We start from the raw sequence: 19,512 nt of genomic DNA on the forward strand, positions 1-19,512 counted from the left end.
AATTCTCCTCCTGGGCGTGCAAGCGTCAACAAACAGGTATTTCCCCCATTTCCTGTTCGGTTCAAAGGTTATTCCTGATAAGCAGCCATTGACCTGTTTTTGATTTTTTGACTGAGAAATGTATTGACCACGAATGCACAAATTATTTGCTGCACTGTATACTCCTCTCTTACTGACACAAGATCACTGGAAAAGCCATCTCAGAAAAAAATGGAAGATTTCAGGAGGAACTAGAGCGAAACAAACCCCAGGTCGTTCAGCTCATTACATGTTAGTTAAATGTTACAGTTTCGTACAAAAACCCCCAGATATTCACTTGGTTAAAAAAAAAAAATTAGTCTTTTCCTGTGTATCTTTTATCTCAAATAAAAAAGGATTCTAATTTTATCTGTGTTCAATAAGCCGATAAAAAAATGGTTAGGCTGGGGTTGTTTACTTTTTCGTAAGATTCTCTGAGCAGCAGAAGGAAAGAAAACCAACTCGAGTCTAGCATTTTCTGAGCACACTAAAACAGCCAGGTCCCTTCAACCCATCTGGAAAGAAATTAATTAGTTCTCTGTGTTAGTTTAATATGAAATTATTTTATTTTCACTGTTTTTTTTTTTTTTTTTCTTTTTCTTTCTGGCTATTAGGAAGGAAAAAAAAACGGTGTGGAGAAAGACCAGCTCTGGTTCCTTACCGCCCATTTTCTCTCCAGGCTTTTCTTGGTTTCCAGCTTTTGCTTTTTAAACTTTTCCCTGTCTTTTTGGTTGAAAATGTACAAAATGTGTATTTTAAATATCAAAAAATTATACATTTTGAACATGACAAAATCTTAGATCCACAATACGTTTTTACAAAAATATTATTTTAAAAATACCGTCTGCTTTCCCTCTACTTGAATTAAAATGTCATGTTCATTTCTTATCTTCTGATCTGTTCAATCTGACATTTGTTAGATGTGAAAAAGTTCTGCAGACTATTTCAGAGAATATTTGAAAAATGTGAACAACCGACATGTAAAATGTCCGCGGGAGCACGCTTGCGGAGTTCACATTCCTTTTTCAGACGCTGGGGTGCTGGGAGCGGCGGGCGTCCTTCCTGGGCACCGCGGGGCGGCCGTCCCGGGCCGGGTCCCCTTCCTCCTCGGGGCACCGACGGCCTCTCCTGGCCGGGCTGAGGCCGGCTCGGCCCCGTGCGGCCTTCCGGTTTGCTAGCATTTTCCTTCTGGGACGCGCACGGAGGCTGTGGAGAGACCCGGCCGGGGTCCGAGGGGGTGGGCGGCCCTAGCGCGGGTCGGGCCGCGGGTCCCACCTGCTGCCGCCCGCCCCGCGTGCCCCAGAGACTCTGCCGCCGCCCGAGCGCGCGGCCCGGGCCACCTGATGGAACGTGCAGAGCTCACTCCTCCACCTGGCGCCCATTTGGCTTTTTATTATCTGCCTCCCCCATCCTAACTGGTTCCAGATTTGCAACCTCAGAGGCGCAGACACCCGGCTGGGCCACGGTATCGATCCCCCAGGGACCCCGAAGCAATTACAGCCACTGCGTCGCGGCAGCCCGGCGCCCTTGAGGGCTGCTCCAGACGGCGGCCCCCCGCGGGGCTCCTTCCAGGGCCTCGGGCCTTCCCGGGCGAGAGCACCGTAGCAGGCCGGGAGTGGGGCGCCGGTGCTGGCACTTCAGAGCTGGGACCCGCTGCCTCCTGGCACCAGCCCGGCCTTCCCCGAGCGGAGCGCACAGCCTCTACCAGGTCGGTTCTGGCTTGGAGAAGGTCCCCGGGGCCCCAGGGCGCAGGGCATGAGCCCGCGGGCGACCTCGGAAGCTGGCGCGGCGGGCAGCGCGGTGCAGACACTCGCTCTCAGGCCCTGCGCCCCGGGCGGCCAAGACTCGGAGCCCTCCCGGGCGGGCGGGACCACCCACGCCGTCGCCGACGTGGGAACCGGGCGGTCGCCGAGGCCGCGGGGGGCGCCGCGGGTCGCAGGCTCTGCTTCGCCGCGGCACAGCATCTGGGTCCCATCGTCCTGAGTCACTGTCTTAGGTAGTGAGACCCCCAACGCGACCTGCTTCAGGCCCCCCAGACCCCCAAAGCCTGGCACCCCCAGCCTGCCCCCGTGGCTGGGCCCCGCCAGCGCCGGGCACCGGAGGGGGAGGGCCCCGAGGGCCCAGGGCGCAGTTCCAAAGGCCAGAAAATGGAAACTGTGCGAAAAGAATCCCCAAATCCGGCCGGGCCCAAAGCCCACCGGCTTACATAAAGCCCCGGGAGCCCGCCGGCCCGCCCGCCTGTGGGTGAACAATCGGCAGGCACCTGGCCAGGCCGTCCCAGGCTGGCACCGTCGCCGACCCCCGACCACGGGCCTGGCGTGACCCCGGGGAGGGGGCAGGGGTCTCGGCCTCTTCCCACCCCCTGCTCGGAGAAACGTTTAACTGGCCTTTAATCACATTAGCAGCCGGCCCCAATTAGGGCCGCGGGAGGGGGAGGCCGGAGAAAAGCGCCGGCCTGGCAATGTCACTGGAGGATAAAGATCCTTTCATGCCCTCGGCCTGGTCATGGGCAACGCGGCGGGCCGCCATCCCCGGCCTTTGATGGCCTCGCCGACGCCGCTCTGGCTTCGCCTTCTCCACCCCTCGGCGGGCATCGCCGGGCCACCTCCCAGCCCGCCCGCAGGACAGAGGCCTGGAGGCCCGGCCCGGGCCTGCGTGTGTGCACCTGGGGCTCCCGCGGCGCTCGAGGGGCGGCTGGGGTCTCGCGGAGGGCAACGCTGAGCGTCCGGCTCGGACCTGGTAAGGCTGCTGCCCACGGACAGAGTGGCTCGGAGGGAGGGTGACCCGCCGCCAAGGTGCCCGCGCAGGTACCCTCGACCCTCCTGAGCACCCCCAAGCGGGGAGAGACGGCCCTGAGTCGGGCTCCAACCTCCCGGGCCCAGAGTGAGGCCCAGCCTGCACCCGGGCCAGGCCCGCGCCTCCCTCCCGGGTTCCGGGCGCGTCGGGGACACCGGGCCAGGGCGTCGGGGCCGGACTCGGGCCTCCCCGTCGGTCATCGACCGCGCGGCGGAGAACCGGTCCGTGCGCCCTGTCGAGGGGTCGCCTGGCGTCCAGTCTCCCGGCCACCGCTCCCCGCGCCGCGCTTACCTTGCTGGCCCGCGGGGGCTGCGCTCGCCTGGCCCCAAGGGTCGGTGCCGGGGCGCGCTCTGGACGGGCTGGGGTCGCGCGAGGACAGCGGCCGCCCGCGCCGCCGGAATGCTGATGCCGCAGGCGGCCGCGACGCCCGGTGGCCGCCTGGGACCCCCCGCCCCACGGCGGCAGCTGCAGCCCGGAGCCGCGTGACCCCGGGCCCGACCTCCCCGCGCTCGGCTGTTTGTGCGCACACAAAAGAGAACACTCATATTTTTCTTTTCCCGGCACAGACTTCACACCCGCCCCGTCTCCCCTCCCCCGTAACCCCCCGCCTCACACACGCTCCGCTGAGAACCTCTTTTTCTCTGCGCACCCACTGTGCCTCGCCTTTCTCTCCTCTTTAATTCCATAGTTGTATTCGAGGATGTCAGCATAGCTTAGAAAGTTTCATAGAAAGTCAGAAAGCAATTAGAGAGGCCCTTTTATTGGAGTCTCGTTGGTGCCATGGAATCTTTTAAAGGAGAGCCTGAAGGACCGAACACAATCCCATTAAGCCGCCAAAACTCCCACAGTCTTCAATAGGGGTGCTCAATACTTCGACAGACTTTCGCTGGCTCGTTGGGAACCACGGGGTTTCAGTTCCTAGTTCCGCAGCGGACTCACAACGGCGCGGCCTTGAACCCCTCGTTTCTTCCTTTCTCATCGGAATTTCCATTGGTGAAGTGGCTTCCAGGGCCGGAGCGAACATTAATTAATGTCTGCAGAGCGTTCCGAGGTCTCTGTTTGACGAGCGCTATGAAAACTTGAAGCGCTTTAATATAGTAACACCACATCCTGACTGTTTATTTGAAATTAAAAAAAAAAAATTTCCAGCCAGTTTCTAGAAATGCGAGCTGGATTTTTAAACAAACTTTTACCTCTCTGTACTTTAAAATCGATCGACTGACATTTGGAAAATGGGTCAAAGAAATTATGCTTTGCTGGGAAAAACACCACATATGACCAACGTTTCAGCTTAATTGAGTTTTAGTGCCAAATTATAACTCACTGAATAACCGGACTTGGGCGAAGGGGGGTGGCGAAGGCAGAGAGGGCAGGACAGCCAATTCTAATGGAAATACAGCCATCCTGGGCTGGGGTGGTGTGGCTACCATCAGAACAAGGACTGCAGCCGCCACCAACAGCCTAATTCCGAAGAGCTGAGGTTATCAGACTGCCGGCTCTCTTTGTGGGAAAATTGGGGATTGGCCTCTGTTGGATTTGTGGATTTTGATTCATATTCTGGTTTATTATTTAAGGTAGCAGGCAAATTTCTATAAAGCATAGTTCTTCCTTTGCTATTTTAGAGACTAACTTCTGTTCCTGCCAATAAAATTTAATCTCTTCCTTTAAAAGTCAGTATGTAAAGAAAGCAGGTGTTTTAAAGAAATAAAGTATTAAAAAAAATAGGTACTTGGTTGTCAAAGCAAAGTGCTGGGTTTAGAACAATTAGGATTTTGCTCCTGGTGTGTGATCACAGATGTTCATTTTATTAAAAGTAAGTTTGTATTTGACAGTTTCTAGATTAATTTTTGGAAAGCAGAATAGGTGATAGGCTTATAATTAAGGAATTATAATTTAGATGCTAATGAACGACTACCAGTTATGGGGAAAATGGATTGTTTTCTAACTGTAAGGAGATCGTTAAAGATGGGTGCGCAAAAACTGAATAGTGGAGTTTAGACTGCTTTCTCTTAGTAATCAATTATTTTGAAGTTTTTCTCAAATTTCGTTGCCCATCCTGGTCCTGCTGTGGCAGGAATCCACTCCTTGGCCCCTGGTCTCTGGTTTTGTGTCCATCTGCCGCCCTAGCCTGCCTGCTGACCCTGCATCTTCTCAGCTGGGATACATCAAGGCCTGGGTGGGAAAGGTCAAGACTCCCAACTCCACATCCAACCTCAGGCACTTCTCAGCCCTGCCTTCAAAATCCTCCTCCTCGATCGCACTGAGTTCTTCCCTGACTCCCTAACCAGCCTTTCCCCCACTGTCTCTGGACTTCCCTTACCTCCTTTTCCCTACTTGAAATGCCTTCCACCCTTCTCTCCACCTGTCCAGATGGCACCTCTCAGACCCAGCTCCCCCATCACCACTCAGACCCACTTTGACTCCACCCACTGTGGACTCCCCTGGGACTGTCTCCACCTCTTGCTCCTCACAGAGGAGCTCGCGGTACCGTCTGTGTTTCATTGCACCATGTTTATTTCTCACTGTGTGGCGTGTCTCTGGGAATGTTTCTGGTTGAGGAGAAAATAATGGGAACCCCTGGTGAGCAAGTATCATTTTACGCACTTCTGGGGCCTCTGTCAGCACCCAGCACACAGAAACCAGGCCATCCATCAGTCAATAGGATGCTGAGTTATAAATCAGACTCATATTTCAGCAAGTCGGAAGGAGAAACACAGTTAAGAATGCGCCCGTTCAGCACTTTGGGAGGTGGAGGTGGGCGGATCACCTGAGGTCAGGAGTTCGAGACCAGCCTGGCCAAGATGGTGAAACCCTGTCTCTACTAAAAATAAAACAATTAGCTGGGCGTGGTGGTGCATGCCTGTAATCCCAGCTACTCAGGAGGCTGAGGCTGGAGAATCACTTGAACCCGGGAGGCGGAGGTTGCAGTGAGCCAAGATAGTGCCACTGCACTCCAGCCAGGGTGCCAGAGCAAGACTTTGTCTTTAAAAAAAAAAAAAAAATGCACCCATTCACCGAAGCCACAGGCCAGCAGTGGGCATGCTTCTTCACTGAACTCACCAGACCCGCCACTGGACTTTCTCAAACAACATAACACTATTTAAATAACATGGAATCTTAAGTTGTTTAAAAAATGAATGTGACTCAGTTGGACTGCAATAGAAAGTAGAGAAAACACAAACAAAAGCAAATCCAGAAATCCAAACAGTTCTGTCTGCTTTGGATATTCTTGACTTGCTTAAGAAAAGGAACAGACTCTGGAGAAACAAACAAGACATTCCAACAGTGCTGCCATGTCATGGCGAAGCCTCCTGGAAAGGATGCTGCCTCCACAGGTTATCTCTTCCTGGTCACACAAGACTCTCTCCTTTGAAGTTGCCCTGCACCAAGGCAGGTCCTGGGGATTTGGGGAAAAGTTCCTCTCCAGTGATGTCCTTGTGTTCCTGGGTGGGTTGGGTTAGTGTCCCTTCCTCAGGGAGCATGACTTATGCTGAATCACGCTGAAAATCTGGCGACAGGGCTTGCTTGAAAGAGGATGACAAATTCCGCTCTTGTCAATAAGCACATGATTAAAGTAACAAGATAAAAATGACATGAACACAGCTACTTTTAAAGCTCTTCAGGGAACAAAGAGATGAGCAATGGCTGTGGTACAGGAAGAAATGAAAGTGATGAAAATAACTCTCTCAAGAATTTGAAGGAGGAAAATTTGGCATTTAGATTTTACTGCAAATGTGCGAACCATCCATCTACCAGCAAGGTATCATTTCATACCACTTAATCGAATTAACTAAATGAGAAGTATTAGCATATAAAAATGGATTGCCGTTCTCCCCTGAACTTTACAATTCCTGAAGGAGGCCACCCCTGAGTCTTCTTCTTCGGATGAGAAATTGAACTTCCCTCTGGAGTATCAAATTATCGGCTCATCCTTGCAAGGAACAGTGAGATAATCACAAGAAAAAAACAGGTATATAAAATAGAGAGCTGGGTTTGGAGTATGGCTGGGTAAAAATGCACAGGTGGTATGATTTTCCAGCTGTTTTAAAAACTTAAAAGCTTTCTCTCCTTCTTCTCAAGGTCAAGGTTTCAAAAATGGATGGGTGGTTTAAGCCCTTTCCATCCATGCGATGACCTGACCATCTTGTGTCTTTTCAACCTGGGACTTAAACCGAATGAAATCCGGATTCCATTCCCACCATTTTTGGAGAATATTTTGATGTTTTGATTTTGTTCCAATTCAGTAGTTTAAGAAAAATATGTGGGTTCAGGTGTCATTTGAAATTGGTTCACTAGGTGCCCTGATGGGGGAAAAAAGAGAAACAAAACAACAAAAATATCCACTTTAGATTGATGGTTTAACACAGAATTGATATTGGAGCTTGGGCTGATGATTGGTGAACCGGTGTGGTATGTTTGCACATCTGTTAAACACAGCTTTGGATCAGAGCCAGGCTCTCAGTTTTAACCCTATGAGTCACCGTCCTTCTTCAATGTAGCTTGGGTAACTTCTCACTTAATTACATGCCAGGCCCCTGTTTATGTCAGACTCTAACAGTACCATTCTGCAAAACCTGTGTGGTTGGATGTTTTTCAGAGTTGAGATTATTTTTTCTTTCAATAAAAAAGAATACAGTGTCAAGACTGTAATGGGATATTCTAGAATTCTCCAGCCTAGGGTTCCTTTCTTCCCAATTGCATGGGCATTTGGATACTGAACACAGGAATGGTCACTCTAAGTGGAGTGACAGGAAGACCCTATATATCCGCATGTCAGGGTGGGCTGCAAAATTTAAGTAACAACTTTTGGTTTTTAGAGCTTTTTGGAGTTTTGTACTTTCATGTAAGAGACTGTAGACTTGGATTTCAGAGCCTCTCCTCTTTCCCTCAGAAACAAACAAACAAACCCAAAAACAACAAAAAAGAAAAGGCACTTGTTCCAGGGCCTTCCAGATCCTTTCCATTGGTCAGTTTTAATTGTCGCTCTGGTATTTAAATGTTATTTGTTTAAAGAATGCTTGTATATGTTCAGGTAATTCATAAAACCTTATGGACTAAAGGCCATGCTTTAGTATATTAAACATGCACTATGCTAACATACAACATTTCCCAGGCTAATTTCCATATGTCCTACTACTAGGTAAGGGAGTGAATGCAGGGGGCCTGTGGCCGGTGGGACACAGCGCCGGGGATGGTTGATCACCTCTGATGCCATGTCTTGTCCCTCCCCTGCCAGGAATATCTTTCAAGCTTAAAAGGTTGCAAATGCCTTTATTAATATTTGCCTTTGACCTTTAGAACCAAAATAAACTGAACATGACAAGTAGAACCTAGGTACGAAGAGGTCCTTCAGATGATGAAAGTGAACCAGCAGCATGTGGACGGGATTCCTGAAGGAGAGAGAGGATTCTGCAGTCCCAGCCAGTTTTGACCCAGTGCATCTTGCATGACACATGTTCAGTTCTAGTAAACATCAGCTCTTTCAAGAAATAGAAGCACTTTGGGTAAAAATAGTAAGCATTCTGATTTAAATGGGAGTATGATGTATATTTTAAATATTAGAGAGATTTTTATTATAAAAGATGGTGCGTTTGAATTTGGTTGAATTTTTTTTTTTTTTTTTTTTTTTTTTGAGACGGAGTCTCGCTTAGTCGCCCAGGCTGGAATGCAGTGGCGCGATCTCTGCTCACTGCAGGCTCTGCCTTCCGGGTTCACGCCATTCTCCTGCCTCAGCCTCCTGAGCAGCTGGGACCACAGGCACCCGCCACCACGCCTGGCTAACTTTTTGTATTTTTAGTAGAGATGGGGTTTCACCCTGTTAGCCAGGATGGTCTTGATCTCTTGACCTCGTGATCCACCCATCTTGGCCTCCCAAAGTGGTTGAATTTTTTATAGGGCACATACGGACAAATGAAATGCACATGGGCTATATGCACTCTCGGGCAATGTCGGAATTCCTCATTAGATTTCATATTGTGTTGGATGCAAGTTCTCAGCCTCCACTAATGCACTCCTGAAATTAAAATGGAAGCCATGGGGAAGATGATTCACCATGCCAGGATTCAGTTTTGCACCTGACTGTTCCGGAATTCATCTGGTGTTCAAAGTAAAACAGTCCTGTTTTAGCATTGCACATTTTTAGGGGGTCCTGGAAATAACTTGGGGTTCTGTAAGTGTGCAGCCAACAGCATTGGCCTCCCAGGGATAGCACCTTACACTTATAAAAGGGGAAGAGGGTCGGAAGCCCAGCATCCCCTGGGTTTGAGGGGTTGGAATGGGTAGGAGGAAAGGCAGCAGACAGCTCCTAAGAGGGCTGCGAGGGAGAAAACCCTCCAATAAGTGCCATTCTGGTGCCAATCGTGGAGCTGCCAAAAGTAGCAGGAAAGGTGGCTGAGGCTGTGGCCATCTCACCTCCTCTGTCTCCCCCAGGCCTGGCATGGGGGACTTGATGCCTGACCATGGGCAGGTTTAAATCCAGCAGGCAAGTTTCAGCCTCTGTTGGAGACAGCGCCCACGCCAGCCTCAAAGCAGTATTTTAATCTTAAGTTGCTCTTCCTGTTTCTTATGCTTGCACAGTTTCCCCTGAAGACCTCAAGGTGTTGTATCCAGCTGTTCGCCTATGAAGCAGCTATTTAATTTTGCATAATTAAAATCTGGGGAAGTGGCAAAGGCCCAGGCAGGGGGAAAGGGAGCAGGATTCAAGAGAGGGTGGGAGGCAGGAGCAACGGCAAATCCTGGCACTGCTCGAGGTCCTCACTCAGTCGCGGCGGAGATACTCAAAAAGGAAGTGACCAGGCCTGGCGTGGTGGCTCACACCTGTAATCTCAGCACTTTGGGAGGCTGAGGTGGGAGATCACCCGAGGTCAGGAGTTCAAGACCAGCCTGGCCAATGTAGAGGAACCCTGTCTCCACTAAAAGTACAAAAATTAGCCGGGTATGTTGGCAGCATGCCTATAGTCCCAGCTACTTGGGAGGCTGAGGCAGGAGAATCGCTTGAACCTGGGAGATGGAGGTTGCAGTGAGCTGAGATCACACCACTGCACGACAGCCTGGGCGACAGAGTGAGACTCTGTCTGAGAAAAAAAAAAAAAAAAGGAAGACAGTGTCTCTGTCTAGTGAGGTTAACAGCATGGCATGCGTTCACACCAGGCCAGGCCCAGAGGGGTCAGGGAACGTGTCCTTGGAGAGGTGGTACCTGAGATGAGTCTGAAAGAGTGATTTAGTGCTGATCAAGCGGAAGGCAAAGGCAGAGGGTGACAGGTGGGAGGTGGTCATCCAGGAAAAAGGAACAAATGGCCTGAGAAGGGAGGGGTGAGGAGGGCCCTGGGGTCCCACTCTCCATGTCGAGGCCTCGAATCCTCAGCCCTACTTTGCATGACAAGCAGATGAAGTAATAATCTCTTTCCACATGGCCTATGTCCCTAGTACTGTGCTGTACTGTGATAGGTCAGTTCAAGTTCTGCGGAGCGCCTTTAATAGGAAGTCACGTAAGAGAGACGCCGATGGACAGCTTTCCCAAGGTTCTGTGCACATGGATGTTGGAAGGCCTTCATCTTTAGACCTTTTTGGCTTTCTCTCAGGATGTCTGTATCAGTATTGTCTTTAATTCATTTATTCAACAAACATTTATTGGCATCTGGTAGGCCCAGAGCACTGGCCCATATTAGGGCACAAAAGGAGGGTGCGGTTTCTACCATCACATCACAGGGCTTACAATCTGCAGAGAAGGACATTTCACAGCAACAACGTGGCCCAGATGACTGTTTAATGCCTGTTGTTTTAGCAGCTCAGAAGGGAAAAAAAGACCTTCAGCAAACATCCCTGGGAGCCCTGCTCTGTACCAGGAACTGTGTGAGGTGCTGGGGAGTGTGCAAGGTGGTCCTCAATGAGTTCAGAGCCAAATTGGGTGAGACAGGCAAGGCCATTTTAGTGTTACCAGGGGTAGATGTCTTGGGGGCACACGAGATGGGGGGATCAATGCTTGATGCATGGGGTATACCAGGAGGAGAGAGGAGCACCAAAAGGCTGAGTATCTCTGGGAAAACATCGACCCCAATGGGGGCTGGCATATGGGGCAGGTTGGGGCAGCAGCAAGGGTAGAGGGAGCAGCAGGCACCAGATAGCCAGATTATGCCGGCTGCAGGTGTCTGGCTGAAGATGTTTTCTACTGAATTAAGTTCACATGAAGAGAATATTCCATGATGTTAGGTGCAACTTGGCATCGCTTTAAAAACATCTGATTTCTCAAGCATAACCTGGATAGCTGCTTCAGTGTGAGGCTAGCCTCTTGTTGAATAGAGACTGGGAATGTGGAATATCTAGAAGAGGTAGGGACTCTATGCCCCAGACAATTGCGACCCTAGCTTTGGGTTAGAAATGCAACGTGAAATTCACCAAGGGCAAGCAAATGACATGAGTCATGCTGATGCACGTATTTCCTGGGCCATGGCAGTGGGGGCCCTCACGCCCTGAATGCTTGATCACATGGGTGGCTCTATCTGGCTTGCCTGAGCGGCCTCTTGGGATTCCATTTCTGGGACTGTGAGGGAGGAGTGAGTGTGCGGACGGCAGGAAGCGTTCAAGCTGCTTCCACCTGTACAGGAGACAGCTGGTCTGCTCTGCTGCGGGGAATCAGGTGATGGCAATTTCTGAGCGTTGTTTTCTGTAAGTGTTATTCCCCCGTCTGGGTGTGGCTAAACCTCCGCTTTGAAGATGTGGATACCAGTAGTGGCTGAAGCAGGTGGCTGCAGACCTCCTGGAAGCCTTCTCCTTCTCAGACCCAGAAAGTTGCCTGTCTAAATAATGAAATCGATTTTGAGGCTCTGTCAAATATCTTTTATTTTTTTTTCAAGAGAGCAACCAGTTAGTAATTAGTTGTTCAATTCAACTGTTTTTTCTGCTTTCTTCAAAAAAAAATTTTTCTTAAACGTGGTAGACTTTTTTTTTTTTTTTTTCTGGGCAAATTCTTAGGATTTAATTGCACTTAAAAATTGTGGAGCCTGTCAGAATAAATTGCACATAGAATAGTCTCACCCAATAAAACTAGTCCTGTGATTGTCACCGTTGTCAGGCTTCTCAGATAAAGTTGTGGGAAGGACAATTTAAGCCTATGTGGTGAACCACACTTCAAATCAGTATTCAGCATGAAGCTCATCGCACTGAAAAACAAATACCCAAGTTTAGCAGCCGTGATGTGTGAGGCATCAGACTGATTTTAAAATAATTCCAAAATTTGCCCCTGAAAAGAGAAGGAGAAATGTCTACCCCATTGGTTTAAAGTTAAGGCAGTGGCATTAAATCTGTAAAAAAAATTTTTTTTGAAAAGACAAATAGTTTTTATAGCATATTAAAAATAGTAAAGCATAAACAGTATTACTAGCTTCATGCAAAATTGCATCTGCTATTTGGCTCAGTCAAATTGTTGTTTATTCCTGGTAGCAAAGGAGGATGGCTCTATGTCAGGAGTAGACGTGGCCAATTCTTTGTTTGTTAGAAAAAGGACTACCTTTAGGGTATGAAAACCCCCAGTGCTCTTATTTTTTGCCCTAAGAAACGCTTTCATTATTTGTTCCTCTATTTTCGATAAGTGATTAATCAATTTATTTTCATGGAAAGCAAGTGTTATACCACACACATCTTATCTGTATGATCAATGTGAGTTCTTGGGGAGAAGAGTGCGATTTCCTGGGGAGAAGAGGATGCCCACTACTTTTTATTCTCCCTCCCAGAGCTCAACCCTGGTGTTGGCCAATGATAAACCTCAGCTAAATGAGTATTGAATCTATGAAGGGTGAAAAGTAGTTACTCTATTGTTTGATGCCATTTTTAACTAACTGTGTTATGTCTATCAATTACCAATATACAACTTACATATATATTTTTATATGGTTCCCTAAATACCCTCATGGATAGGGAAAGCACCTCCCTTATAAGAAAGCATTGCCAGGTGCAGTGGTTCACGCCTGTAGTCCCAGCACTTTGGGAGGCTGAGGCGGGTGGATCACAAGGTCAAGAGATTGAGACCATCCTGGCCAACATGGTGAAACCCCGTCTCTACTAAAAATACAAAAATTAGCTAGGTGTGGTGGTGTGTGCCTGTAGCCCCAGCTACTTGGGAGGCTGAGGTAGGAGAATCGCTTGAACCCAGGAGGCAGAGGTTGCAGTGAACCGAGATCGCACCACTGCATTCCAGCCTGGGCGACAGAATGAGACTCTGTCTCAAAAAAAAAAAAAAAAAAAGAGAAAAGAAAAAAAAAAGTGTCACTTCTACCTTTTGGCATTGCGGAGAAGGTGAGTTGGATTATAGACTGCTGAGTTGTTGAAACTTTTAAGAAGCGAGATGCTCAATGAGAAGTCAAGCAGGGCTTAGCAGCTGGGAGTATGGCCTCCAGAATGGGACTTCGTCAGGTCCAGTGTTGGCTCCTCAGCTTTGTGCTGTGTTGTGCAAATTATTTATTATTAACCCTCATTTTTCTCATCTGCAGAAGACGTGGACATCTGTGTCTTCACCATGTAGCTATTTGAAGGATTAACCAGATAATCCAGGTAACGTACTTAGCACAGTGCCTGCTGCTTAGCAATCAATTGTTAATAAGAAAACAGGATTTAACAAAAACAAAATTAGAAAAATTAAGCTGGTTGAATATATTTTTTCAAACGGCGTATTAAGAGTATTAGTATGTTTATGTATGCATAATAATTAATGTGTTAATTGATTATATACATTCTCCTTATCTGAATCCTAAAGAAACTTGAAAATTTATTGCCCATGGAAGTTATTAGTTTATTAGTATGATGTGTAGATATATACACACATATATTCAGATGTGTGTGTGTATGCACACACATGCAAGCACACACCTGTATCTGGCCAGTTTGTACATTTTGCAAGCTGTCAAATAAGAGCAGAGGGCTGGTATCAGCCCTACACCTGCTCTGGAGCTGCAAGGATCCCTCTAGCCAACTTAACTTGGACTCTTTCACTTAGAAAAGAGGACCACAGACACTGCTGTTGAAATAGAAGATCCTGGTGTGTTAGTCCGAGTCAGAGGTGCAGGGTGCAGCAGAGGACAGTCTCACAGGCTGTTCCCTTGTGGCACCACAGGCTCTGCTGGCCTCAGAGGCCACTGGGGTTGTGGGCCTCTTCCTCTTGGTGGGAATGGACAGCTCTAGCCCCAGGCCAGCCAAATCCTCAAGTTCCCCTGGCAGGTGCTGTTTTGGTGCCAGGCTTGTCGCTGCAGAGGGAGGCATGAGCAAGGTGGACGGGTGGGAACGGGGATCACAGATGGCTTCCAAGCAGACCTGGCTCTGTCTTTGGCCTTGGAACCTTCCAGAGCCTCCCAATCCTGTTGTGTGAAGGTCAGCTTGTGTTGCCAGGATTAGCTGCAGGAATGGGCTATCCCCATTTACAAGCAGGCGAGGCGGTAGATGTGGTAACACCTGTCTCAGCCAACAAGGAGGCAGTTGCACTCTGCAGCAGTTTATTTGATAAATGCTTGAGGCAGATAAAATGATAGAATGTCTGATATAAGTCGGTGGTAATGTGAATCAACATATTTTGTCCAGTTCTGCCTTGTACAGATCTGTTTTGCTAAGATGTCGTTTTTCACAAAGTGATATTTTTCCACCTCGCAGTTATCTTTGCGTTAGAAAAGAGTGGAAGCCAACTTAAACTATGAGTTGTTTGTCTGCATAAAGGTCCTCCCAAACTCTTCTAGTAAATCAGGGCCTGAGAATTGTTTTAAAAATCCAGAAGATTCTCAGTTTATTCTGGATAACTGAGCTAGATAATATTGTAAATGTTGACAGATGTTACTTATCAACACTTGAATTGGCCGAGTATTAAAATATCCTACATATTTAATATTTTAAAAAGTGAATAAAATATACTATTTTTAAGCTACAAAATTAGGTTCAGATATGTCTACTAAAAACCCATCTGATGACATATTTAAGGTTACTTGGTAAAAAAATGTTTAGAACTGGGTCCACAAACAAAACCAGTTACATGTCAAACATTGTTAATTATCGGTTGTTTGACTTAATCTGGGTGACATTTAAAACTGGCTTGTGTGTGTAGACAGAGTCTAAATGTGAATCTTGTTTATTAAAAGACAACCTTTTTGATTAAAGTTCTGAGTAAGGATTATGTAAGACATTATTATAAAATGGATTAAAACTGCTTAACTGTTTTCCTCAAAGAGAACGGCATGATAAACTCTTCTGTAATTCTGTAAGTGTCTCTGATTACTTTGTCTTGAAGCTAAAGGAATTTAATATGAAGAGCTAGCATTAATTACATGCTGGAGGGCTTGGCCTGTGCTTTCTCATTTATTCCAGGTGCCAATCCAGCAAAATAGGTGCTGGTGTTATACCCACTTTACAGATGAGGAAACCGCTGCTCAGTCAGACTTCCTCATCCTGGGTCAAGTGGGAATTCAAAGCAGAGGTCAAACTCGAAGAGCCTGTGTGCTTCGTGACTGTGCAATACCTCTCCTCAGTATTCCAGAGGCTTGTGGGGATGACGGCAGCATCTTATTACATCCCAAACTATATAATAATAAATACAAATGGATGTAAATTAGTCCACTGGGCAGATGTCACAGTAGCAAGTGTTTTGAATTTCCGCCTGACGTCTCCTTCTGTAATGGGCAGGCAGCCTGTTACAGCTGTGGGATTTAGAAATGTTCCTACAGTTTGAACAGAACCACTGCATGACAATTAGAGGATGTTTCCAAATGGAATTTGTCCTGTGGAATTTTAGGGCAGAGCTAATGTTATATTATAAATACAGACTCCACATACAATGTGAACTGCTAACTAACGGCTAATAGGGGAGAGCTAAAAACAACTTCAATGGTAAAAAAAAAATCATTCAGTGTCTATTGAGGCTCTCCTGTGCGCCAGGTGCCGGGATACACAGGGTCCTCTTCCCGGAGCGCCAGGCTTGTCCGGCGGGAGACAGAAGCACATCCAGAGAAATGAAAATATTTCTAGATGGAGGCGAGAGAGTTCTAAATGTGAAAGTGATATATAATGAAGGTTTAAAAAAGGAAACATTGGCTGAGCATGGTGGCTCATGCCTGTAATCCCAGCACTTTGGGAGGCCGGGGCGGGCAGATCACCTGAGGTCAGGAGTTCGAGACCAGCGTGGCCAACATGCGAAACCCCATCTGTACTAAAAATACAAAAATTAGCTGGGCATGGTGGCGGGTGCGTATAATCCCAGCCACCTGGGAGGCTGAGGCAGGAGAATCACTTGAACCTGGGAGATGGAGTTTGCAATGAGCCGAGATCGCACCACTGCACTCCAGCCTGGGCAACAAGAGTGAAACTCTGTCTCAAAAAAAAAAAAAAAAAAAAAAAAGGAAACATTTTCAAATAATAGTCTTCTGGCTCATAAGAATATCAGTTGTTTCAAAAAGAACAAGTTAAACTTGGGGAAATACTAGGAACGAATAGTAACACTTAACGAAATATTGATTGGGGGTTACGGACTATTGAAGCAGAAATAAGTCCCTAGAGCTTCATTGCCCAATCGCAACCAAGACAGACCAACAGACTTTTGAGTGAGTAACAGCATACCACATTTCTGACATGTGTGTATTTCAACACGTTTGATTTATTGGTTAAGTGAAGTCACTGATGATCAAATATCCTTGATGGGAATCCCCAGCCCTCCCCACTGCCATCTGCATTTAGAGAATCCCAGGAATCTATGTGGGTAGAGGACGGCGGGCAAAGAATAAGAGACTTTTAGGTCTGAGTTGGTCCATTAGGGAATTAGATGTGTTTGTGCTCATTTGAAGCAGAAGAAATACACTGCTAGAGGAAGAAGAGAATCCCAGCTCGAATCCTGCCCACTGGAGACCATGGCACAACTTCCAGATGGTGATATTCAGATTCTTTTGATATTTCTCCAGCTAGGGATATGAAATACATATAAGAAAAAAAATCCCTTGTGCCCTGGAGGAAAAATAAGCACATCCTTACTATTGAGAATCTCGTGTTTGTATTTAATGAAATGATCGCCTCCTATTTGAATGTCATGAGATCAGCCATTGGGGCCACTAGAGTCTAAGCTTGATACAGCAACATGAGGATCTGTGGTCCCTTCTGTCCCATTCACCCAGCATTCCTGGTGCTTCAGACAGGGTCTGGGATGTTATAGGTGCTTAGAACGATGTCATGATCAAGTGACGTGATGATTGACAGAGATGACGGTAGAATGGGGGCTATTCGAATGAGAAGTACCTTTTGGGCAGTAAGTTAAAACAATGGGTAGACCCTTGAGGAGTTCATGGCGTCATTTGATTATGCAGTCTTCACGACCCTTTCCCTAGGGTTTTTTTTTGTTTTTTTTTTTGAACAGAGTCTCCTTCTTGTTGCCCAGGCTGGAATGCAATGGCTTAATCTCGGCTCACTGCGACCTCCGCCTCCCAGGTTTAAGCGATTCTTCTGCCTCAGTCTCCCAAATAGCTGGGATTAGAGGCGCCTGCCACCACGCCTGGCTAATATTATATTTTTAGTTTCTCCATGTTGGTCAGGCTGGTCTCAAACGCCCGGCCTCAGGTGATCCGCCCGCTTCGGCCTCCCAAAATACTGGGATTACAAGTGTGAGCCACCACGCCGGGCTTTCCCTAGGTTCTTAAATAACTGAGGAAGAATAACGAAGACCCATCAAGAAGGGATTCCAAAGAGCACATGGCTAATTCACAGATAAGGGAGAAACACAATGTTTAAGAAATTCAGTAGCACCCAACAGCAGACTGAAAACAAGTTGGGGAGTGGACTCTCTCACGGAGCTCAAACACTCAAGCAGCATTTGCATCTCAGAAGTAATTTTTGAGAATTCATTTGAAGAAGGAAGGATTTTCCTTTCCTTTCCTTTCCTTTTACAGGATGGTTCCCCCTAATGAACTGTTTTAAGCGGACGAAAGAATTCATTTGGCACGCTCTTGCTTAAAACCCACAGGAAAAAAAGCAAAGTTCTCTTAAGGATGTCAGCTCCAGACTAGAGCAGTCCGTTTGAAAAATCTTGGTTTTGAGAAAGTGGCAGAATTACATAATTATTCACAACTCATAAGACATTAAAATACTTCTTCCAAATATGAAGTTGTGAGATAACAAAAACCACAAATTCTAGACTTGCGGAGGGTGTGTGCATCTTTTACTCTCCCACACACAAACCCACATCAAAGAGTCTGGGTGGCGCTGGGCCGGAACTCGTGGCCGCGCTCGCCTTGATGCGCCTGGGCCACAGGAGGAGGCTGCTGGGGCCGCTCTTCCGCCGCACCTCCCTGAAGGAGATCCGGGGGCAGTGGGGATGCTGAGGATGCAGCGCCGGAGAGGCAGGTGGCAGCCCCTGCGAAGAGGTGGTCCCCGCAGAGCACACGGAGACCACGAGGTTCCTTCTCGCCCACTCACAGCAATGCTGCACGAGGTGAGGAACGACCTGGAAAAGTCCCAAAGTAAAGGCATCGGGTGATGAGAGGAATCTGGGGGTGGAGAAGTGGTCAGACGAGCCCCAGGGCTCTGTCATTCTGGAAGGGAGCCCCTGCCCTGTCGTTGTGGGTGGGCATAACTTTGAAAATCAGGGCACCTCATTTAACGAGACTCAGTTTTAAAAGCTCATGTTACCTGTTGAAAACCCAAGGGAGACGGGCCTTTGGCGGATGGATTAAGCGCCGCTCATTCGGGCCCATTTGACGGAAGGACCTGCCTCAGCCGCGTATGAGGCTGCGGGGATTCCAAAGTAAAGTCAAGCAGGTGGGGTTCCTGCCTGCAAGGAGCTTCTCACCTAGCAGGGCCGTCCGGTGGGCAAACTGTGGGCACTGGATGAGCAAATAGTGCATTGTGCTGATGACAGGAGGCGCAGGTAGGGGGTGCCCAGGAGCCCGAGAGGAGGGGTGTGGTGGAGGGAGGGAGAGGAGGCCTGGGGTGGAGGGCGGGAGACGAGGGATGGGGTGGAGGGCGGGAGAGGAGGCTGGGGTGGAGGGCGGGAGAGGAGGCCTGGGGTTGAGGGCGGGAGACGAGGGATGGGGTGGAGGGCGGGAGAGGAGGCCTGGGGTGGAGGGCGGGAGACGAGGCTGAGAACTGGAGCGTGGAGTGGGCATGGGCCCGGGGAACCGAGAGAGCAGCCTGCGCAGAGACCAGGGGGCAGCAGACAGGCCTGTGTGTCTGAGGAGGGGAGCCTCCAGTGGGGAAGGCTGGGGAGTGGGTGCAGGCAGGAGACTGTCGAGACTGGCCATGGGGAACCGTGGACGGGCGTCAGCTGGGGAAGACAGTCTAGCAGCACTGGAAAGGCAGGACTGTGGGGTCCGACGGGGGTGGGACTGGCCAGCTGGGAGACCCCCAGAGGCTCAGCAAGAGGTACCACAGGGCTTGAGCTGTTGAGACGGAGATAAATGCTGAGGATGTGGCCCCGGCAGGGCCCAGAGGGACCCGGGCCTCCCTGCATAGGTGCTTGGCAGTGCCCTCTCAGTGGTGGTATCAACTCCTGGACGAAGGCGAGGAGATGGCTGGTGAATACAGCCCGCAGGCAGGCAGCATATTGAAGATTAGGACTTGGGAGAAAAGTCCTGGGCTTGTAGGTGGGAGCTGAGGCCACCGCAGTGTGGGCATTCCTGGACAGTGGGTATTTAGAGGGCAGAAGAGACCGCAGGAAGAGCCCGAGATGACCCAGCCTCTAGAGGTGGG

General features: G+C 48.6%; 1 long non-coding RNA gene across 1 annotated transcript; it reads right to left on the reverse strand.

Moving 5' to 3' along the window:
* Nucleotides 1–16,402: 16,402 nt before the first annotated feature.
* On the reverse strand, nt 16,403–18,635 carry LOC100599993. The gene is made up of 2 exons (XR_122704.3): nt 18,454–18,635; nt 16,403–16,736 (listed from the first exon to the last, which is right to left on the reverse strand). It is a non-coding gene; the product is annotated as an uncharacterized LOC100599993 (long non-coding RNA).
* Between the last annotated feature and the right edge of the window lie 877 nt (nt 18,636–19,512).

Source organism: Nomascus leucogenys, chromosome 22a (genome assembly GCF_006542625.1).
Source record: "Nomascus leucogenys isolate Asia chromosome 22a, Asia_NLE_v1, whole genome shotgun sequence".
Classification (NCBI taxonomy): Eukaryota; Metazoa; Chordata; class Mammalia; order Primates; family Hylobatidae; genus Nomascus; species Nomascus leucogenys.